General features: G+C 38.8%; 1 pseudogene; it reads right to left on the bottom strand.

Annotated features, from left to right (window-relative positions):
• Positions 1–11697: 11697 nt before the first annotated feature.
• Positions 11698–23171, bottom strand: LOC122293657 (annotated as a pseudogene).
• Positions 23172–24758: the final 1587 nt, after the last annotated feature.

The following is a 24758-nucleotide window of genomic DNA, read 5'->3' as shown; positions in this document are numbered from 1 at the left end:
CTCATGCAAATTGAACTAGAAATTGTATTGAATTGTATTGCATGGATAGATTACCATATTTAGAATATGCAAAATAAAGATTCTTCTTTTGATAGAAACAATAACGGTGCACCTCTGCACCTGTATGACATTTACTTGCTCACTTCAAAGGTAGTCTTACTTGGGTCTTTGTAAGGAGCTCGTGTGCTGTGTTGGCACCTTGATTTGTTCATCAGTCTTAGTGTATACATCCATCATACTTACTTGGGTCACGTTTCTGATCATTCTAATTAATTAATAAGGTCATATTAATACTTTGTAGTTAATATTTTATATCTTATGCTACAGGTTTTGCAGCAGCTTAGGAAAAAAGTTTTGAATTAGACTAAGTTAAAAGAAGACCAAGGAGTGTGAAAAAAAAAAAAGAAAAGACAAAGCTTTGTAGTTTATTGTTGTGTATTGGAGTTTCATTAAATCAACGTATATGTTTCGTAATGATCTTAGTAAATTAGTTCATGTGATATTCCGCATTTATGTGTATTTTTATTGAAAGATTATTTAAAATTATTATAATTAGTGGTTCTTTTATTTAAAATTAAACGTGTTTCTCACTATATTGTTTCATTTTTTTTAAGTTGCGAGATTTAAATAATTTGTTTTTTTGATATTAATAATTATTTCACATTTAAATTAATCTTTAGCTTAAATTGTTTTATTGTTGAGCTTTAACTATTTTATTTTATTAATATTGAGTTTTAGTGTTTTATTTGGATTTTATTTATTTTATTGTTCTTTTTATTTTAAATTAGTTTATTGTTAGATTTTATTATTTTATTTTACTAAGTTACTGAGCTAAAATTATTTTATTTAAAATTTGTTGTTTTAAAATCTATTTCATTCGATCAATTTGAGACCCGAGTTGAAAAAACTTGATCTCATTTTCTTTCCCTTCTTTTTTCCTTTTCCTCTTTCTTCTTTTTATTTTTCTTTCATTCTCTTTCTTTCTTTTTCTTCCTCCCAGTCGTGCGACTCCCCTCCCTTGTTTTTCTCTCTGTGCAATCTCCCCCAGCCCACCACCGTGCGCTGCGCAACCATGCACCACCCACCTCATCGGTTCACCACCTCTCTGGCGTCCTCCCCTGCACCGGCCACCACTCCCCTCACCCCACCCTCCCTCTCCTAGCCGTGTAGGGCCGGAATGGCCATGAATTTCCTGCCCCGCTGTGCGCCATCATCCGGCACCGCCACCACCACCACAACTTCCCCTCCCACCGGCCAACAACTTTCATCGATCTCAGCCCCTAACTTGCCGCCATTTGCCCCTACGAGGCCCATTAAGCTGCACCGTCATAGCCTCCCCACACCGCTGTCGAGCTGCCGTTGGCCAACACTTCTTCACCACTTCATCACCAGCATCCCAACTACCTAACCCCCCAACCCTAGCTCCGATCCGTCATGGGTGATGCTCAGCCAACCCACTTTCATTTTTGAGCTTTTTGGCTTTCGACCACCGTTTTCGCCGCCACCCATGGCCAACCATAACTTCCACTAGCTTCATAAATATCTCTAAGTCATTCCCTATAAATTCCAAGTCTTGGTTCGTCCCCATTCAAAAGTGGGTAATTTTACAACCCACGGCCACAGTACTTTTACACTGTTACTTACTTTTCCCCTGCCTTTTGTAGTCCTTTGATCATTCTAAAAATATTATATAGCGCTGTAAGTATTTTTTGAAATTCATTTAGATTTAAGTATATTATTACTTTTACAATAAATTGTGACTGGTTGGTTATGCCGGACTGAGTCTGAGGAGTCAGAGGTCGGATGGATTTGAGGACGGAGTTATTTGTTTGCTATTGATATTGAGATTTGTTGGATAATTTGTGTCTTGAGGTGTGCATTGAATGGAGCATGCATGTTCATGTTTAAAAAGGAAAAATTGGATTTTTCACCTAATGGAATACATGTACATGTGTTGAATAATGAAATTTGGGTTTTCATGCGTAAATGGATTTTTAGGTGTGTGTGTATCACAACCTCAAGTCGAGATAAGACATTATCCCGGTGGAGCTATGTGACGCCCCCAAATCCCCACGCCCGAACACGGGGAAATCGAGACGTCCGGATGGTGACAACCCGGGTCACCATCCTATCGACGGGTGCCAAGTGTGTGCAAGGCAACATGTGTGTACAAAGAAACACACAGCGGATAACAAAAGTCATAACTAAGTACCAGAATTTTTCTTAACGTAATACAAGCTGTTTAAAACATACATAAATAAAATATTACAAAAACACAAATACAGTTTTAAACCAAATATAAAGCATAGCATCAGCAACCCGGCGGAGCCGCATCCTCGGGCTCAGCCTCCTCCTCTTCATCCTCCAACTCTGCACCAAAAGCTACGGAACCAAAAATGGTACCGCAGGTAAGTAAAACCCAAACACTACCAGATAAAAATACATAGAACTCAAACAATATGCATGAAACATGCCCAATGCACAAAGCCCATAAAACACGATTTTTCCACACACGCCAAAAAACCCATTTGGCCCAAAAACACATCCTTTCCGAAAAACACGCCAAAAGTCACATTTGGCCTTTATCCGACTCAAACCAGAATCCAAGTTATCCGTATGCACCATGACCTCCCCTAGGGGTCATCCGCACACCCTGGCTCCAGTGCCACACTGCAGAGTACCACTACGCATGTGACACCTAACGAGCGATGCCCAGTTCCATGCCCCGCGTGTTCATAGCCAAGCATCCTCTAGCCCTCACCAGCGAAGGGCCACGGAGTCGGTGCGTAGAGCGATGCCCGGTTCCGCGCCCGGCGCGTTCGTAGCCAAGCAACCCCTAGCCCCCGCTCCCGTCGTCTAGCGACAACCCAGGGGACATCACTCAGTTTATTCTGCTCCCGAGTGACCAGAGGAGCTCCACCGGGATAATACCCCATCCCGGCTTGGGGTCGTGATACACACGCACCCGTAAGACCACTTACGCCAATACACAGGCTTTTCACACTATTTCACAAACACACATGCATGCACCATGCAATGCCATAACAATGCATAATAAAATAATCCAACAACATAAATCAAATAAACAGGCAACTCCGTCCTCCATCCATCCGACCCCCGAACTCCTCGGACTCAGTCCGGAATCAACCAACCAACAGATAAATAAATTGAATGAGCAATATATATTTAAATCTGAAAATAGGGTTTGGAAAAATACTTATAGCGCTATATGGTATTTTTTAGAAAACACGCGGCGTTGCAAACGGCACAAGAAAAGCAACGTAACAGTGTAATTTACACTGTTGCCGTGGGTAATAAATTACCCATTTTCGAACGGGGACAAACCAAGGCACGAAATTGATAGGGAATGGTCTTGAGATATTTATGAAGCTAAAGGAAATGAGTTTTGGCCGTGGGTGGTGGTGGAAACGGCGGTGGGAGGCCGGATTTTCCAAAAAGGAAAGCTAGCTCGTAGGAGCTATTCTGGTGGTCGTTGGAGGCCGGAAATAGGTGGGTTAGGACGGCAAGGGACCGGTGATGAAGTGGTGAAGAAATGGTGGCCGGAGGTAGAGCGACGATGGCGGATTGGAGCCAAAGCCGTGCGGGCTTTAAAGGGATTTTCTGGCCAAACGGCCGGCCGGTTGGGGGTGAGTTTCGGTGGGGAGGTGCGCCGGAGGGAGAAGAACCGAACGGTGCCGGCGGTGAGCCGCACGGTGGCCGGACGGCTGTAGATCGGGGGTGAGAGGCTTCCGGCATGAGGGAGAGAGAAGAGAGAGAGAGGCCGGGGGGGTCGATGCGGGGAGAGAGAGGGAAAAAGAAAAGAAAGAAAAAAAAAGAAAAAGAAAGGAAAAAAGAAAGAAGGAAAAAGAGAAAAAGGAAAAAGAAAAAGAAAAAGGAAAAGAGATGTAGAGAAAAGACGAGGTCTAATCCTCAGTCCGGGAAAAACAACACTAAACCGCCGCGAAGATATTAAAAACTGTAAACAACTAAAAGAAATAAAACACAACATCAATTAAATTAAAAACAATTTTAAAATGCAAATAAATTAAAATAAATAACTAAAATATTAATTAAAATAAAAACAACTATTTCAGCGAAAAAAACACTCAAAAGCGGGTCATCACAAGCTATATGGTCACTCGGGAGCAAATAATACTGAGTGACATCCCCTGAGTTGTTGCTGGGTGATAATCAGATTGCATGATACGGAACATTGTAGTGTCGACTCCGTGGTTCCTCGGTTGGGGGGACTAGAGGATGTCTAGTCATGGTACACACTGGGCACGGGACTGAGTATCGCTCATTTAGATGTCACATGCGTGGTTGTTACATGCGGTTTGGCATAGGAGCCAGAGTGTGCAAATGATCCCTAGGGAAAATCATGGTGCATGAACTAAAATTGGAACTGGTTTTGGATAATGGCTATGGGCCATTTTTTGGAAAAATGACGAAGTTTTATAGGAGGAATATTGTGAACCATGTTCTTGAAAAATGGTGGTTTTCTTGGTTTGGGCCATTGTCTGGGATAATGGAGAGAACTTGTTTTAAAGAATTTATTGTGGGCCAAAAATGGGATTTTTTGTGTGCTTTGGAAAAGAGTTATTTTTGAGAAATGTTATTTTGGGATCTCATGCATATGACATCCTGGTCGTGCATATTATTGAGTTTTAATGTATTTTTATTTTGTGGGCATTTGGATTACTACTTACCAGCGGTACCATCTTTGGTATCGTAGATTTTGATGCAGAGGACGAGGAGGTAACTCTGCCGAAAGAGTGATCGGGTATCACTCATGGGTTGAAATTTATTACCTGCTTTCAAACATTACTTTTGATTTATATTATATTTACACTGGTTAATTGTAATTTTTTTTGATACGCTTGTGTGAATATTTAGTGTAGTAGGCTTGATAAGGATTGAAGATGTTGACTAGTTTGTGTGTTTTTATGAGGATTGAAAATATCAATCTATTTTGAAAAATGATTGTTTTAACTCGAGGTTGTAATGGCAGGTTTAAAATTTGATCCATATCAATTTTAAGGATAATAGATGGTGCATATCTAGGAAATGATTTTTATTGATTTAAAGGTTAAAAGTCCATCAAGGTGTTGGGAATAGTAGACTATACATTGGTATTGGATGCGATTGGATTTGAGGCTACATGTTCTGCAGACTTTTGGGAATGGATTCTTAGTAGGTTTAAGGTCAATCTTGGTACAAAACTTTAAGCAGTAGTTGTTTGCTGATTTTAAGAGTTTAAGTTGAGCAAATTCAGGAATGATTCATATTAATTTGAGAATATAAGCCCAGATGGTAGAAATGGTTGTAATGGGTCACTTGTATGTTTGAATGATTATTTGTTTTAGCTAAGGGTACATGGAATCGATTCGTAGTGGTGGTGACTGTGTATGGACTTTGGAGAGTACAGGTCTTTGTTTCATTTTTATTTGAAAGAAATGGTTTTATTAGGAATTGAAATGGATTCGTTATGATAGTCTTAAATTCAAGAGATCTTAGCGTGGGATTTTTGGCAAGTCGATCGGAGTGTTCAGTTGAAGTGTGATACCCATTGAAGTGATGGTGGGCAATAATTGATGTGATTATCTTCAAAAATTAGTCATGAATTGAGGTCGTATAGGAATTTAAATTTTTGGAGGCTATGCTTTACTTTGGAGATCGAGCGTCAAGTTGGGAGAATTATGGACATTGTTATTTAATTTAAAGAGAGATTGTTGGGCCACCTTGTGTGTTGTATGATAAAATTTTGGAAGTTGAAGCTTAGGCATTGATGGTGGGTAACATAAACAGATTTATGAGGTAAAATGGCTTTATGATCCAAGAGTGTTGTGTAATAGTTTTAATGAATTGGGGATTGAGCAGTATGACCTACTTTGAGATTTAGTTGCAATGTGCATTTGATAGAGTTAGTGATGCTAATATTAGGGCTTATGAGAGTAGAAGCAAGTGGGCAAGTTATCAGGAAAGTTTTAGTAATGTTTTGGTGAAGTCAATGGTGGTTCGTAGTGAGATTAGTCACCGCCAGAATAGATGGTATTCAGAATTTAGGTGATGAGCTTTTAGGTTTAGGTTGTCGAGTAGAAGTTTATAGGCACTCTTCATCTTAGGTTGAGTCTGTGTATTTTGAGATGATGATACGTGTTTTCAATTTGGGATGTTGAGGTTGATTGGCATTGGTTTTTGTCGACGATTATGGATGCATTTTGTGGAGTATTGATTTTGATTAAAGTAGCTAGAGCCAACTGAGAAATGAGTGATAATTCGTTGTTTTTGGAGGTGTATTATTTTCTATCGAAATGTGGGTAAAGGGTTTTCTTGTTTATAGGTGTTGAGCTAGCTTGTACTCAATGGTGTTAATTTATAAGGATATAGTCTTTTTGCATTTTGGCAAGTCATCGGAGTGTACACGAAAGCGTGATTTTGAGGATAATTAGGTGTTAACTTTTGTGCTGATTTTGAAGAATTGGTGGTGACTTGAAATTTTGAGAAGATACTTATAATTGGAAAGTAATCTTTTGGTTGTACTAATTATGATTATTGATGGTTAATTTTGGAAGTACCTAATAGGTTACCAACTTGTGGAATACAATAGAGGTTTGGAAGTCTTTAGCATAAGAGTCGATTGAGATTAACACAGTTTATGGCATGAAGATAATAACCATTGGAATTTATTGGGAGTTTTATTAAGGTTCTTGTGGGAATAGAGACTTTGGATTTCGTAGCCACTGGGAGACTAGTGTAGGTATGATGGAATCGCCTATAGGTGTAGACATGAGAGAGGAGTATTCTTAATTGTTTGGTTGTTAATGATGGTATATTTCTCTTGAACGTGCTCTGAGTGGTATCTTGTATCCTGCTTTGGCGCTAAAGTTTGACCTCACAAATTTTGAGGACGAAATTTATTTAAGAGGGGAGGTTGTGATACCCTGTATTCCCGTATATTTTTATTGATAGATTATTTAAAATTATTATAATTAATGGTTCTTTTATTTCAAATTTAACGTGTTTCTTGCTGTATTGTTTCATTTTTTTAAGTTGTGGGATTTAAATAATTTGCTGTTTTGATATTAATAATTATTTCACATTTAAATTAATCTTTAGCTTAAATTGTTTTATTGTTGAGGTTTAACTATTTTATTTTATTAATATTGAGTTTTAGTGTTTTATTTGGCTTTTATTTATTGTATTGTGCTCTTTATTTTAAATTAGTTTATTGTTGGATTTTATTATTTTATTTTACCAAGTTACTGAGCTAAAATTATTTTATTTAAAATTTGTTGTTTTAAAATCTATTTCATTCGATCAGTTTGAGACCCAAGTTGAAAAAACTGGATCTCATTTTCTTTCCCTTCTTTTTTTCTTTTCCTCTTTCTTCTTTTTATTTTTCTTTCATTCTCTTTCTTTCTTTTTCTTCCTCCCAACCGTGTGACTCCCCTCCCTTGTTTTTCTCTCTGTGCAGTCTCCCGCAGCCCACCACCATGTGCCGCCCAACCATGCACCGCCCACCTCATCGGTTCACCACCTCTCTGGCATCCTCCCCTGCACCGGCCACCACTCCCCTCGCCCCACCCTCTCTCTCCTAGCCGTGTAGGGCCGGAATGGCAATGAATTTCTTGGGCCGCCATGCACCACCATTCGGTGCCACCACCACCACCATAGCTTCCCCTTCCATAGGCCAACATCCTCCACCAATTTCAGCCCCTAACTCGCCGCTATTTGCCCCCATGAAGCCCATCAAGCTGCACGGTCTTAGCCTCCCTACGCCGTCGTTGCTCCGCCGTTGGCCACCACTTCTCCATCACATCATCACCGGCATCCCAGCTACCTAACCCACCCAACCCTTGCTCCGATCCATCACAAGTTAAGCTCAGCCAACCCACTTTCCGTTTTGGGCTTTTCGGCTTTCGACCACCGTTTTCGCCGCCACCCACAACCAACCACCACTTCCACTAGCTTCATAAACACCTCTAAGCCATTCTCTATCAATCCCAAGTCTTGGTTCATCCCCATTCAAAAGTGGGTAATTTTACAAACCACAGCCACAGTGTTTTTATACTGTTATGTTGCTTTTCTTCTACCTTTTGCAACCTTTTGATCATTCAAAAAATATTATATAGCGCTCTAAGTATTTTCCAATCTTCCTTTTGATTTAAAAATATTAGTGCTTTTACAATAAATTGTGACTGGTTGGTTATGCCGGACTGAGTCCGAAGAGTTAGAGGTCAGATGGATTTGAGGACGGAGTTATTTGTTTGTTGTTGATATTGAGATTTGTTGGATAATTTGTGTCTTGAGGTGTGCATTGCATGGAGCATGCATGTTCATGTTTAAAAAGGAAAAATTGGATTTTTTGCATAATGGCATACATGTACATGTGTTGAATAATGAAATTTGGGTTTTTATGCGTAAATAGATTTTTGGATGCGTGTGTATCATAGCCCCGAGCCGAGATGGGGCATTATTCTAGTGGAGCTCCTCTGGTTACTCGAGAGCAGATAATACTGAGTGACATTCCCTGGGTTGTCACTGGGCGACAATCGGATTGCAATATACAGTAATGCTGTTGTGTCGACTTCGTGGTTCCTCAGCTGGAGGGGACTAGAGGATGCCTAGTCATGATACGTGCTGGGCATGGGACTGAGTATCGCTCATTTGATGTCACATGCGTGGTCGTTACCTACGGTGTCACATAGGAGCCATAGTGTGTGGATGATCCTTAGGGAAGATCATAGTGCATGCATTAAAATTGGAATTAGTTTTGGATAATGGATATTGGCCATTTTCCGAGAAAATGGCGAGGTTTAAGAAGAGGAATATTATGAACCATGTTCTTGGAAAATGGTGGTTTTCTTAGTTTGGGCCATTATCTGGAATAATGGTAAGGACTTGTTTTAAAGAATTTATTGTGGGCAAAAAATGAAATTTTTGGCCTGCGTTGGAAAAGAATCATTTTTGGAAAATGTTATTTTGGAATCTCATGCATATGACATCCTGTTCATTCAAATTGTTGAGTTTTAATGTATTTTTATCTTGTAGGTGTTTGGATTAGTACTTACCTGCAGTACCGTCTTTGGTACCATAAATTTTGATGCAGAGGACAAGAGGTTGAGCCCGAGGAGGCGGTTTCGCCAAAGGAGTGATCGGGGATCACTCGTGGGTTGAGATTTATTTCTTACTTTCAATCATTATTTTTTATTTGTATTATATTTTCATTGGGTAATTGTAATATTTTTGATACGCTTGTATTTAAGAGAGTTTGATTTTAAATCTGTATTTAAAATTCTGGTACTTAGTTGAATGATTTTTATGAACCACTGCGTTATTTTGTTGTACACATGTTACATGTACACATTTAGCACTTAGTGATAGGATGCGTGACCCATGTTGTTATCATCCCGATGTCTTGATTTCCACGTGTCAGTATGTAAGAATAGGGGGCATCACAGTTCAAACAATGTAATATGTAGCAGAGTGCATTGAGTATGTTGTATACATTTTACATTATGAATATTGGTTTTTTTTTTTACATGCATTTAGTTGTTTATATTTTTAGTTTTCTACATTTATCTATTTTTGTCATAAATTTAGTTTTCCATTTTGATATATTTTAGGCTTTTAGATTTGAAAAAATACTGCTTCTCAATAATGTTTTTTCTTGAAAAAAAAATAACATACAAGCTTTTGAAAAAAAAAAAAAAGACCCAAGTACAACCCGAAACCCGGATGTCTAGGTCTAGAAAAACCCGGATTCATCTGGGTTCTAGCTCGGGTCTCTAATTGAGTTAACTCGGGTTCTGGGTCGGGTATACCTGGATACTCGGTTCGGAACCCCAGGTATACTGGTTCAGAACCCGGTTGCACAGTCCTAACAAATGTACTATACATGGTAGTTATATATGGGAGACCGAAGATTATACAATAAACATTCACAAATAATGTGGAATTCTAACATTGACACACTAACTATTCTAACAACATTTGTAGTCCAGTTTTTAGAAACAGAAGAATTGTCTTTGGTAGTCATTATGATCATCTTCTTGCATTCCTGCCCTTAAGATGTTGACATGTTGCAGCTAATCTGTGTACTGTTCTAGTCATTCGGGACACCTATATGGACCATGATGAATTGATGGGCTATTTGTTCAAAGTTATAAATCACGTTGTATCTAGATTCAAACTTTCAAGCATAACACCTATATGGACCAAGCTTAAATTCAAACATTCAAAAACAAATATCCAACCCCATCAACAACGTGACACCTATATTGACCAAGGCATGTCAAGATAGAACAAATATTCAAACATGCCCCACGAAAAATTGGTTATGGTTTTGACCATGTGGCGGCTATACAGGTTCAATGTTTATATTAATGGTACAATTAGAGTTCGATTATAATTATTATAAAGAGTAAAAAAAGTACTTCACATTTTTAAGTAATGTAAGATCACATACACCGCCTATTACACATAAATATACGATGATCCTCAACTTGTTTAATTAGTTCATTTGGCAAAACGACAATCACTAGTGCATAAGCAGTTCACACTTTCCTCGAGCCTTTGGCTAAGTCAACTACAACTTTGCCTGATTTTTGTAAATACATCACATATTGTGGAAGCATTGTTGTTAGAAAAGAACTAAAATACTAATATTTCTTCATCAGTTTAGGACTTAATCCAATAATGTGTTGGCGTGTCAAAAAATAGACTTTCAATTAGATTAGTTCCAGCTTGACAAAATCCTTATTTTCTTGCTAAAACTGTAACAAAAACTCTAGTTGTGTAATTGGCAGATTGAATGTCATGGTTTAAGTAATGACTAGCTACATGGGGAGCCATTTGGACTGGCAATGATTAAGGTTACAAGAAATTGCTCGGTTTTGTTGGTTAATAGTTCTTAAGTACTCCTATGTATGGTACTGTAATGTGGTACTCTCATCCTATTAGAAAATTTGAACCCAACAAAATTACATGATGTGCCCAATACGAGTCTAATTTAAGAAATTTATGTCATGCTCGTTTGTTCGCCACTTTGTGTGCTAACCAACTTCAAATTATCATGATATATAGCTCTCCACATTAACTCAATTACTGTGCTATCACACAATTATGCACCTTGCACATACCCCCTACCTTAAATATTAATATAGTATTGAAAAAAACCTCTTTATAAAGAATAAAATACGTAATTCAAGATTAGAAGCCGAATATGCTATTAAATTTTATTTATTCATCATGGCCCCATGAATTTATTAGAACTTCATGGGGAATTATTTAGATCTCAACATACAAACATTACGATTGCAACCCATAGGTACGCTAATGAAAACATGCATATAATATATATATATATATATATATATATATGCTTGGACAAAAGATAACTATCATGTTTTTGTTTTTTTGATAATAACATACCAAATTCCATTCATTAAAGGAAGACATACAAAGTTGACTTAAAAACAAGTCAGTTACAAATATTAATAGCTTTCCAGCACACTATTATGGCTGACATGGTCTAGTTCAGACGACAGATCTCTAAAGACCTAAGTCTAAGAGATAGCACAACTATGTTCATGACAGAGTTACCAATAACTGTGTGACAAAACCCCATATCTCGACAACGGGGAGTAGGGGACACCAACCCCACCATAACACCGCCTAAGCAAAGGGGGGATCACTCCATTCGAACTAAAGTTCGAATGCACTATTTTTGAATTTTTATTTTTCTAAAAAGTAAAGATAGGACACGAAATAAAACACAATGGGAAACCATTGCAAAAATTGAAACAGTGCTCCAAGAGGTTTCTGTGATGCTTGCAGTACACGTGCCCCTCTGGGAGGAAATCAGTCAGTCGATCTTGGAAGTCCCGAACTCATAGACTCTAGAATCGTCGTACGTGGCGTCAATAGAGGGCTTCCCTGTGGCGTGTGAGAGCCATGCATTGACCTCTCCGAGAACTTCAGACCTCGCATGTGGGCTACTCGTCGCTCCGTTTGGCATCGTATTGGGTGGTCTTGAAGATCAGTGGTTGGGCAACACCGTGGAGAGGTGCGTGTTGGTCTATGGTGGCCAAAAAGTTGCAGAATTTCAACATCTGCGATTCTCCCTTATTTGGCCTAAAAAACACAAAAATACAAAATATAAAATGTAGCACTACATAGAGGGGGATGGAGGGGGAAGAGAGGAGAGAAGGGGGAAGGGAGCCAAAGCTCCCACCCCCTCTAACCATAATGTTTTTGTTCTTAGGAGAAGAACTTTTTTGTGCTCTCTGCAAGAGCTATATTGGTTGTACTAAAACCCCCATCCACAACAAGGTTGACCCCACTCACGTACTTGGACTCCTCGCTCACCAAGAACAACGCAGCCTCTGCCAAATCTTCTGCTCCCAAAACTGGCCCTTTCAAATTTGCCACGCAAGATATAATCTCTTCCACCTTTTTCTTCTTGTATATTCCCATTAATTTTAGGAGAAGAGGAGTGGCCACACCATGTGGTGATATGTAGTTGACACTAATTCCGTACTGACCCAACTCAACACATAAATTCTTTGTTAGTCCCACAACGACATGCTTGGATGCCATGTAGATGTGCAAGGTCAATCCATGTGGCACTGTTGCACATCTTGCGGTGAATAGAATGGTGCCCCTTTTCGCTAGAATCATTACTTTGGCTGCGTGTTTTGCTTCTAGAAATGACCCAAGACATTCACATCAAAAATTCTCTTGTAACCATCCTACTCGACGGCTAAGATGTTTGCTTAATTTGTTTTGACCAAGAATACCTACATTGTTGAACATTATGTCGAGTTTTCCATACTACAACACCGCAGTATTTGTGACGCCCCCAAATCCCCCTGCACGGACACGGGAAAATTGAGACATCCGGATGATGATATCACGGGTCACCACCCTATCGACGAGTGCTAAGTGTGTGCATAAGCAACAGATGTACATGAAGAAACACGCAGTGAAAGGCAAAGTCATAAACTAAGTACCAGAATCTTTCTTAGTTTAATACAAAACTATTCAAAAACATACATAATAAAATATTACAAGATCCAAATATAATTCAAAGCAACAACAAGATATTAACTTCAACTCAAAACTCCGACGGAGCCGCATCCTCAGGCTCAGGCTCCTCCTCCTCTTCGATCTCTGCACCAAAATCTACGGTATTAAAAATGGTGCTGCAGGTAAGTAAAATCCAAACACCACCAGATAAAAATATATAAAACTCAAACAATATGCATGAAAGGATGCCAATGCTCAAAACCCATAAAATCATATTTTTCCACGCACACCAAAAATCCCATTTGGCCCAAAAACATATCCTTTCCAAATATCATGCCAAAAGTCACATTTGGCCTATATCAAACTCAAACCATTAACCCATTAATCCGTATGCAGCATGACCTCCCCTAGGGGTCATCCGCACACCCTGGCTCCTGTGCCAGACTGCAGGTAATGACCACGCGTGTGACACCTAAACGAGCGATGCCCGGTTCCGCGTCTCGTGCGTTCGTAGCCAAGCATCCTCTAGCCCTCACTAGCGAAGGGCTACGGAGTCGGTGCATAGAGCGATGCCCAGTTTCGCGCCCGGCGCGTTTGTAGCCAAGCATCCTCTAGCCCCCGCTCCCGTCGTCGCCCAACAACAACTCAGGAGACGTCACTCAGTATATTACACTCCCGAGTGACCAGATGAGCTCCACCGAGATAATAACCCATCCCGGCTTGGGCTCGTGAGACACACGCACCCGAAAATCCACTTACGCCAATAAAATAGGATTTTCTCAAATTAAATAAAATGTATGTGCATGCACCATGTAAATGCGATTTCAATGCACAAATCAATCAACCAACCATAAATCAATAAATCAAGCAACTCTATCCTCCATCCATCTGACCCCCGAACTCCTCGGACTCAGTCCGGAATCAGCCAACCAACAACAAATATTTATTGAATGAGCAAAATATATTTAAATTTAAAAGTAGGGTTTGGAAAATACTTACAGCGCTATATGGTATTTTTTGAAAGCTCGCGGCGTTGCAAACGGCGGAAGAAAAGCAATGTAACAGTGTAATTTACACTATGGTCGTGGGTAATAAATTACCCATTTTCGAACGGGGACAAACCAAAACTCGGGATTGATAGGGACTGGCCTCTAAATATTTATGAAACTAAAGGAAACGAGTTTTGGCCGTGGGTGGTGGTGGAAATGGCGGTTGAAGGCCAAAAAGAGGCTGAACGGAGTTGAGCTCGTGGGAGCTGCTCCGGCAACGGATCGAGGCTGGAAATGGGTGGTTTAGGCCGGCAAGAGGTAGGGGAAGAAGCTGTGAAAAGATGGTGGCCGGAGTTGGTGCGACGGTGCCGGAATCGGTGAAAAATCTTATGGCTTGGAGGAGCTCGTGGTGGCTAACGGTGGCTCGGATGGAGGTGAAACTTGGTAGGGATGTTCACCGGTGAGAGGGGAAAAAAACTGGGTGGGTGGTGTAGGCCACACCACCAGCGAGCGGCAGTTCTGGGCTGTGAAAGCAACCAGCGACAGGGGAGAAAAACAGGCAGGTGCCGTGATTCCAGGGGCTCGTGGCGGCTAATAGCTGGTCCAAAAATTTGAACTTCTAAGTATCTCCAAAAATTATGCCCCAAACAAAAACCAACATTCCGTAAAAATACACCCATTGATTGATGACATTAACCAGTACTAATCAACCTCTAGGCCCCAATTGAAAACACATAATATCATCCCAAAATACACCTGTCTCTTCTAAAGATAAGAAACATCTCCAAAAGGCCCAAGTCCTTCCTGGCCAACCAACGAGAGCGCCTATAACTTCTATCCGGTATCCCACACTTCAAGCTCATTATCTATATTTTGAATAACATCTAATCTCGCAATAACTAACTCACTATAAACTACCATTGACTTCACCTAGACATAATCGAAACGTTCATGGTAACTCACCCACCTATTGTACTCTCAAAAACTCTAGTTTTAGTACAACTAATTCCTTCAGTAGCACTTCACAAAAATCTCTAGACAGGCCATACTGTTTAAATCTTCAATCCATCAAAAACTATTAAACAACACTCATGGATCCTACTGCTTTATTACTTCATACATATGATTATGCTACCCACCTTTGATGCATATGCTTCAACTTTCAAGATTTATTACTTCATAGACCACACATGGTGACCTAACGATCTCTTTTCAAGTTAAATAACCATATCCTCAATTCTCCCAACTGGATACTTGATCTCCAAAGAAAAGTATAGCCTTACCAATTTAAATTCCTATGACTTCAAGTCGCAATTAATTCTCAAGATAAACACAACGGTCGTTTCAAACCACCATCCCAATGGGTAACCCGCTTCGACTACACATTCCGTTCAACTTACCAAACAACTCAAAGCCAAAAATCTCTTGAATTTAATATTACCACACAGATTCCTCTTCAACTCCTATCAAGCCAAAAATAGATGAGACTAGGACCAGCATTCTCCAAAATCCATACATACGTACCCTTACTACTCATTGATCCCATGCACTCTTAGCCAACACCAAAAATCATTCAAACGTACAAGTGATCTATTATCACATTTCCATCACCTAGACTTATATCCTCAACTCAACAAGAATCATTCCTGAATTTACTCAACTTATATCCTTAAATCAGCAACCAGCCATTGCTTAAAGTTTGGTGCCGAGAATGACCTTAAACCTGCTAAGAATCCATTCCCAAAAGTCTACGAATCATATAACCTCAAATTCAATCGTATTCAATTCCAACACAAATTCTACTATTTCCAACACCATGATGGACCTATATCTTTCAAATCGATAAAAATCATTTCCTAAAATCTGCTACTACAACCTCAAGTTGACAATAATTATTTTCTAAACTAGCTCGATATCTTTAATACTCAAAGAATTACATGAACTAGACCATTACTGCCAATCCTCAAAGAAATCTACTCTAGAAAAATTTTCATATCCATAACTCAACTCTAATCAACCCCATTTTAATGGTTATAAACTAATCACTCACTAGAGTAGATCAAGCTACAACACTAAGTCTGTAAAACTAAGAACTCAATTCCTATTATAAATCAATCCTTCAATTCTACAATTATAAAACCTTAAATCAAACAAGAATCATCTTCTAGAACCTCTAAGATCAAAGAACTTACATCCCATAATAGAACAATCGACTCCCAAATCTTTCAAATTCTAAAACATTAATAGATAATAAATCATTTTCTGAAATTCTCAAGATTGGTGCTTTTAAGGTGAATGTAATCCGAAACATTCACCTTAAAAGCTTGTAAAATCTAAAGCCCTAATTGCCACCAAATTACTCATCCGAATCATGAAATCTAAAACTCAAAACTTAATTATTTCCCCCCCAACGCTTGTCGAACCTAACACCTTAATTACCATAAACTTATTTTCCTAAAATCTATAAGCCCCAAACTTCAAAACTTTGCTGAAACTTCATAAAATCTATCATTGAAATTTGTTGAACTTACAACCTACTACGTTATAGACCATTTCATAAACTCCACGAAACCAAAGAACTCAATTATTCTACTTCCCTAAAAGATCATCCAGATCATGCCATGACTCTAGCATTCTAAGTCTCCGTAACCTCGCCTCCAACAGTACCAAGAGTCACTGCGTACATTCGAACCCAAGCTAATTGCCTCTGGTTAGTTCTACCACTACGATGAGCTCCACGGCTTTCTTGAACTCGACTAGGGCACTCACGAGAAAAATGCCCCATCTGACCACATTCAAAACATTGGTTACTACCCAAATGACACTCGCCCTCCCACACACACTCTCGAGGTTGCTTGTGGTCAAGTCCCGGTCCACTGAACAAACTTTTGAGGCGAACTTGAACTATTTACTTCACTAGAAAAACTCCACCTCTTATGTCCTGGAGGGGAGCCCATTCTCAAATTATTCTCTCGCTCCACAAGAGTGACCACATCCACTAAATCCTGAAAAGTGGATATCCGGTGGCTGACCACCATATGGCGTATATCAGGACATAGACCCTTCTAGAAACACTCGGCTCGTATTTCCTCTATGGCGATGAGGTAGGGAGCAAATCGCCCAAGTTCTATAAATTTTCGGGGGTATTGTTCCACGGTCATGCTCCCTTGGACCAAGCTTGAGAACTCTCTTATTTTTTTGCCGCCTCACGGAAGCGGGAAAGAAGTGATCATTAAATTCTTTCTTAATGCGCTGCCAGGTCACAACGGCAAAAGACCCCAAACCTTAAATAAAATTCCCTTAAACATATCCTTAAAGTTCGTTGAACCTACACTCTCCTATACTATAGCCCCGTTACATAATTCTACAAAACCTTGACCTCAATTATACAAGCAAACCACATCGCAAAAATTCAAGCCTACTACACCAAATGTTCATGCGTAATAATAGCATCCTCGATTATACCGTCTTCCTGCCACAGCACAACCCTTGACCCCCTTTAAGAAAAATGAATAAAACCAATAACATAAAACCAAAAATCGAAAACCAACACCACATAACAAGAAACAAAAAGAAACCAGCATGCAATAACATAACTAAATAAATAAACACAAGCAAACTAGCTCAAATAAATTCAAACATATAAAACACGTCAAAAAGCAACTTTACTTAAAATAAATTTCAAAACACAACCTTAAAAACATTCTGGTACTACTTACGGGACATGTGGTTTTACCCAGAGCTGAACCACTCTGATACCACCTATGATGCCCCCAACTCCCCCTGCATGGACACGGGGAAATCGAGACATTCGGATGATGACATCACGGGTCACCACCCTATCGACGAGTGCTAAGTGTGTGCATAAGCAACAAATGTGCATGAAGAAACACGCAGTGAAAGGCAAAGTCATAAACTAAGTACCAGAATCTTTCTTAGTTTAATACAAAACTGTTCAAAAACATACATAATAAAATATTACAAGATCCAAATATAATTCAAAGCAACAACAAGATATTAACTTCAACTCAGAACTCCGGCAGAGCCGCATCCTCAGGCTCAGGCTCCTCCTCCTCTTCGATCTCTGCACCAAAATCTACGGTACCAAAAATGGAGCCGCAGGTAAGTAAAATTCAAACACCACAAATAAAAACATATAAAACTCAAACAATATGCATGAAAGGATGCCAATGCTCAAAACCTATAAAATCATATTTTTCCACGCACGCCAAAAATCCCATTCGGCCCAAAAACATATCCTTTCCAAATATCACGCCAAAAGTCACATTTGGCCCATATCAAACTCAAACCATTAACCCATTAATCCGTATGCACCATGACCTCCCTTAGGGGTCATCCGCACACCCTGGAGCCAGTGTGTGGTGTGGCACTGGAGCCAGGGTATGCAGATGACCCCTAGGGGAGGTCATGGTGCATACGGATTAAATTGGATAATGGTTTGAGATGGATATGGGCCAAATGTGACTTTTGGCGTGATATTTGGAAAGGGTTTGTTTTTGGGCCAAATGGGTTTTTTTTTTGGCGTGCGTGGAAAAATATGTTTTTATGGGTTTGTGCATTGGCATCACTTCATGCATATTGCTTGAGTTCTATATGCTTTTATCTGGTAGTGTTTGGATTTTATTTACCTGCGGTACCATTTTTGGTTCCGTAAATTTTTGGTGCAGGATTCGGGGAGGAGGAGGAGGCTGAGCCCGAGGATGCGGCTTCGCCGGAGTTTTGAATCGAAGTTATGCTTTATAGTTTGGTTTAAAACTATATTTGTGTTTTTGTAATATTTTATTTATGTATGTTTTAAACAGCTTGTATTATACTAAGAAAAATTCTGGTACTTAGTTGTGACTTTCGTTATCCGCTGCTTGTTTCTTCGTGCACATATGTTACTTTTGCACACACTTGGCACTCGTCGATAGGGTGGTGACCCGGGTTGTCACCATCCGGACGTTTCGATTTCCCCGTGTCCGTGCGTGGGGATTTGGGGTCGTCACAGATGGAGGTGAAACTTGGTGGGGATGTTCACCGGTGAGAGGGGAAGAAAACTGAGTGGGTGGTGTAACCCACGCCGTAGGCAAGCAGCGGTTCTGGGCTGCGAAAGCAACCGGCGACTAGGGAGAAAAACAGGCAGGTGCCAGGTGCTCGTGGCGGCTAACGGCTGGTCCGATGGCTCTAAAAATTGGTGGGGATGATCTCTGGTGGGAGGGGAAGAGAATGGTGGGGGTGGTGTACAACACAGCGCAATGGGCGGCCGAAGTGGCGGCGACGATAAGGGGAAAAGGAATGGGCAGCGCGCGGGGGAGAGGAAACGGGGAAGAAAGAAGAAGAAAAAGAAAGAAAAGAAAGAAAAGAAGAAAAAGAAAAGGAAAAAAAGGGAAAAGAAAAAGAGAAAAGAAAAGAAATGAGGTCCAATCCTCACTCCGGAAACCAAAAATAGATCCGTCGAAAATAATTTTAAAACCGTAAAATGATTAAAATAAATTAAACACAATATCAAATAAATTAAAAACTAATTAAAATACATTAATTTAAAATAAATAACCAATATATTAATTAAATTAAAAACAACCATTCAATGAAAACACACGTAAAAACAGGTTATCACAATATTGACAGCATTCTGGATATTAGACTCGCTAGTGACATCACAGTGGACGTAGGAAATGACACCACTGATACTTTTGTCTTGTCAAACTGAGAAACCAAACTCATCATGGATGTTAGCAATGATGACCTTAGCACATGTTTAGCAAATAGTCTTGCCGTACTTTTGCCAATTCCACTTGCACCTACGGTTATCAAAGCAGCCTTACCTGCTAATCTACATATTCCAAATTGGGCTTTGCTACATACAGTCGCCACACGCAGTCGGCGTGCAGTCGGTTGTACGGAATGAATAAAAAAAAATTATAAAAAAATTTTTTTATATTCAAGGGGACCTACATGAATTATAAAAAGTTATAAAATTTTTTTTTTTTTTTTATGTAGGTCTCGTATTAATTTTTTTTTACAGCCGACTGCACGCCGACTGCATCTCCCGACTGCAAAAAGTATTTCTCTTCCAAATTTTATTACGGGAAATCTCAAAATATCAAAACGAATGATATAAACTATGGAGAGAAGGAGAATAATATTATGAAAGGAAATTAACGCAAATAGGTACCAAAAGCTTTGTTTTTTATTATTACCTCTTAGCAATGGGAGCTAGCAAGGATGCACCCTTCACATTATTATTAGTTGTGACGTCATGGGGAGTGCTAGCTAATTTGATGTGAGGATATCATGATCTTGTGATCTGGTGATGTTTTATAAGGAAAGAACTCAGTCGTAGCCTGCGGTTGAGTAACGTCATCTATTATTTCAAAATATTATTTGACATCCCACTACATAAAAAATAATTTTTTACATCACCTAAATTAAATGTAAAAAATACAAAATGGCAGCCAAAGTTTCATTTTTTCTTGTAGTGGACCCTCGACATCTTAGTTTGTTACATCAAGTAATATAAGAAAGTATTGACATTTTAATTTTTTAAATAATTTTAAGGGTTCCGCAATGAATATTATGTTTTTATAAGAGCAATGATAAGTAGACAACCACACTATAGTTTTATACAACTAATCACTAAGTTTTATTATTTCTAAAATTCAAATTCATTAAAATTTAAAAGTATTATATCAATTTTATATAAATTAATATTTAAATATTATATGGTTAATGTATAAAAGTTGTAACGTGGTTGTATATATATCAGTTTTATTTTTATTAATTCAATAAAGATGCTGTATACCCAAAAATAAAAGTACTCTGACTAGTCACACTCCAGATCAGTGAAGAATCAAAAAAGAAAACTAGAACATGCAACACCTCACAATTCTTTAAATTGAACAAAGTTTTTTCCAGGCTTGAATTGTATTCGAGAAGCACTAATTCCAACAAGATATTACAAAAAGACAAGAAAAATTATCCAGCTTGTTAGTTAAATCAAGATTAAGATGAAAACACGTGTTGAGATAATAATTTCTTTCACACAATTTATTTATTTATTTTAAATAAAACGTGCTTTAGATGTTCATCTTTATCCCACTGTAGGTCTTAAAGTTCAGATAGAAATCCTAGAAGATTTGAATCCCCAAACTTTGTACTACCTTGTAATCACTTGGTCTTGCAATTAAAATAGGTCCTACACACAAGGATGATGGATAGTGGACCCTGTCTCTTTCATTTTTGGTAATCGAAGATGCATTAAAACTAAATCAAGTATTGATTGAGCTATAATATTGTGATTATTTTACACTTAAATTCGAGTCAATCACACTTTTCTTACAAGTAATTGAGTAGATTTGGACCCAATAAATAAATTCTAACTCAATTGATAACAATCTAATTTTATGATCTTAATCTCTAATTTATTACATGAAATTGAGGAAGTTAATTGTTGTGCACATATGCAGGTGAGCCATGCAGAAATTTCCGCACGGAAGACACACGTTTGACGGACTCATGTGACTGAAAATGCAGCATAGTAGTTCCATTCACTCACGCCGTTGCAAATTCAAAAGCAACTGCTGAACGTGGGCCCCGCAGGCTTGACAAAATTCCAAAGCACTTCACACAAGCCTCCATGCTTATATTCAAAGTGGGGACCCGCTGTTTAGCATTACATGTAACCAATCACATGGAAAAGCAACTTGGACTCACACAGAAAAGTGGACGCATGAGCTGGTTTGTCTTCAAGTGCACATGCACATTTTGACTTTTCATCACCACACCTTGCAATATACTCTTCAAGTTAAATGGAAGTGGACCCCACGGCCTCTCTTCATGCTTTAAGAGAAGATTCACATCACATGACTTATCTTCAAACTAGACCCCACGGAAAAACAACTACTTTGGACTTACTCTATAAGCTGATGGAAGTTCCTTTTAACTAGTGTCAAAAGCAAATTCACACCACACATGAATTTGACTTATCTTCAAACTGGACCCACTTTGACTCTTCTTTCAATGGGTTTAATTCTCACACGAAAAAGAAACTTGGACGTTGGATGCATGAGTTGGTTTGGTTTGTCTTCAAGTGCACATGCATATTTTGACTTTTAATTTCTTGCGATATACTCCTCAAGTTAGATTGTAATAGCCTGCTAGAAATTCAATAGTGGAATTTCTATAGATTTTAGGAATTTCATGAAAACTCCATAAGTTTTCGCGAATCGACTAATCGCAAAAGTTTTAGTCCATCAACATAGTCAATGTTATCATTCACTATCGTGCCAGAAATGTGATTTTAATTGTTTGAAGTAGTTAGAAGTATCAGAATACGTTATGGTCTGCGCCACTAGACTCAATTGAATATTTAGGATTTTATAGGGAAAGAACCCATTTTCATAATTTTGGATGAAAAGGCTATTCGAAACTGTGAATTTATTTTTAAGAGCACTTCGAGGTTGAGTTTTGGTAAACGGTTTTCAGTGTAGGTTAATATGAATATTTAGGATTTTTCAGTACTAAGTTTATTACGCATTTTTGTGGAGTGAATAGTAACCTCGATAAGCGTACTAAGTGCAATGTTTTCAAATCACAGTGTGGAATGTCTAAACTAGGTTAGAGAAGTTTTATTTCGACACTTGGCACAAAGAGGAACCATTAGATGGATTTGAGAAGGAAATCAATGTGTGAAATCTTGCTACCTAAGGAAAACTTTTTTTCATATGATCAATCAAATTGAGCCAAATCAAAGAGGGTTTCAACCCTAAATAGTTGGAATCCAATTGAAATCCCAGAATTTTGATTGTAATTGAAAACCTAAACGGTTTTCCCAAACCCTAAAATTGGCCTTCAAACCCTTTTTTATCCAATTTCTATCATTGTGTTTAATCACTTGATTAAATCACTTCTACATATTATTAATTTCTTAAATCCTTGTTATGATATCATTGTGCAACCTTTTAAATCTTGGAAATTTGATTAGGCTAAGAAAAATTATATTTGGACTTGATAGCATCTCAGACCCTAACCAATCCCCCTTTAAACCTCAAATTGAAGCTCACTTGGTTGAGGCCTACCAAGGCTAACGAATTTGGCCACCTTGGCAAAGTTTCTTGAAAAAGCTTTCTCCCCCACATGGAAGACCATCTATTGCCCTTGGCTACACCCAATAGTGCTTTGATGAGATGGTGAAACCCACCCCATCAACCTCTATATCTCACAGCTTCTGTAGGCAGTCCTTTCCCCTTACTATTCTTCACTTTATGTCATATAGCCACCTCCAATCAAGGGTTATTCAAGTCCATATATTCCCCCTCCAGAAGTCTTGAGTTGTGCAAGACACACTTCCTTCCCTTTCATCTCTTCTTCACCACGTTCTTAGAGAGAAACCCAAAAGAGCTCTCTCGGGTAGATTTCTGGGTCTTTTTACATGGATTTTTTTGACCCTTTGTAGGTATTTTCACACCATGAATCTTTCATAAAAGTTATTCCTCTTTGAGTCTAGTTTCTGTAGGTATATTATTAGTCTCATTCTATGGTCATTTATTTGGTCAAAAGTATTTTTAACCATGGAAAGGTCATTCTGGAGGTGAAACTGGAGAGTATGTTATGTTTTGGAGTTTTTGACCAAGCTAATGGACATATCTTGGTCCGAAAATTTTATGGAGTGTTGTTAGCATATTTTTATGAGTTTAAATTGAGGTTTTGTTGCATGAATAATGTTTTTGATGACAGATTTTCTTATATCTAGAAACTTTAGATCTAGAAACTTGAAAACTGGAAGTGGAAAAATAGTTTTTGTTTGGAGAAAGTTTGAATTTTTGAGGTTTGATCTTACTCTAAAGGCTTTGATATTTTTATATGATGATCCAAAGTCTCTTATTTTTATGTTAGGATGTTATTTTGAAGAAGTCCAGTCCTCGTTAGGGAGAGTCCAGTCCTCGATAGGGAGAGTCCTAAGTCAAGATCTATGGAAGACATTGAAGATCGCTGGAGTAACTTGAAGCTCACGGAGGAAGAAGAAGAAGTCATTGAGCTTTCCTAGGGAAGTGAAGAGGAAATATATCAGAAAGGAGAAAGAAGCTTAATGGGAAAAATATGCTCAGATCGTATAGTGGGAAAGGAGGTCATAGCAAGTGCTATGGGGAAAATCTGGAGAATAAGTAAACGTGCTGTGTTCCAAGAGGTAGGGAGAAATGTTTTCGTTATTACGTTTGCAAACCATGCTGATAGACAGAGGATTCTGGACGGCAAACCGTGGCTCTTTGCGAACGTACTCTTCTTGATTACGGCCTACGATGGAAGCTTACAACCAGGGAAGATGAAAGCAGATAAAGAAGCGTTTTGGTTACAAATACATAATATGCCATTAGGATTCATGACGGAAGATTGGGGAAGGCGTATAGGAAAATCAGTAGGGAAGGTTCTAGATATAGATGCTGACGAGGATGGAGTGGGATGGGGTAAATGCTTAAGGGTGAAGGTCGAAATAGATTTACAGAAACCTATAGCCAGAGGGAGAACTGTCATGGTAAACGGGAAGAAGGTGTGGCTTAATTTTAAGTACGAGAAGCTTCCCAAAATCTGTCTCAGTTGTGGATGGATTCTACACAATGAAAATGGTTGTGTGAAGACAGGAGGAAACAACCAAGATTCCTCTTCCCAGTTCGGCTCGTGGTTACGAGCAGAAGATAGCTACAGATGACGCCCTACTTTCATTCCCTCAAATGGTAA

The sequence above is a fragment of the Carya illinoinensis genome, chromosome 14 (genome assembly GCF_018687715.1).
Source record: "Carya illinoinensis cultivar Pawnee chromosome 14, C.illinoinensisPawnee_v1, whole genome shotgun sequence".
Taxonomy (NCBI): domain Eukaryota; kingdom Viridiplantae; phylum Streptophyta; class Magnoliopsida; order Fagales; family Juglandaceae; genus Carya; species Carya illinoinensis.
This window is presented reverse-complemented; position numbering and strand designations above follow the sequence as displayed.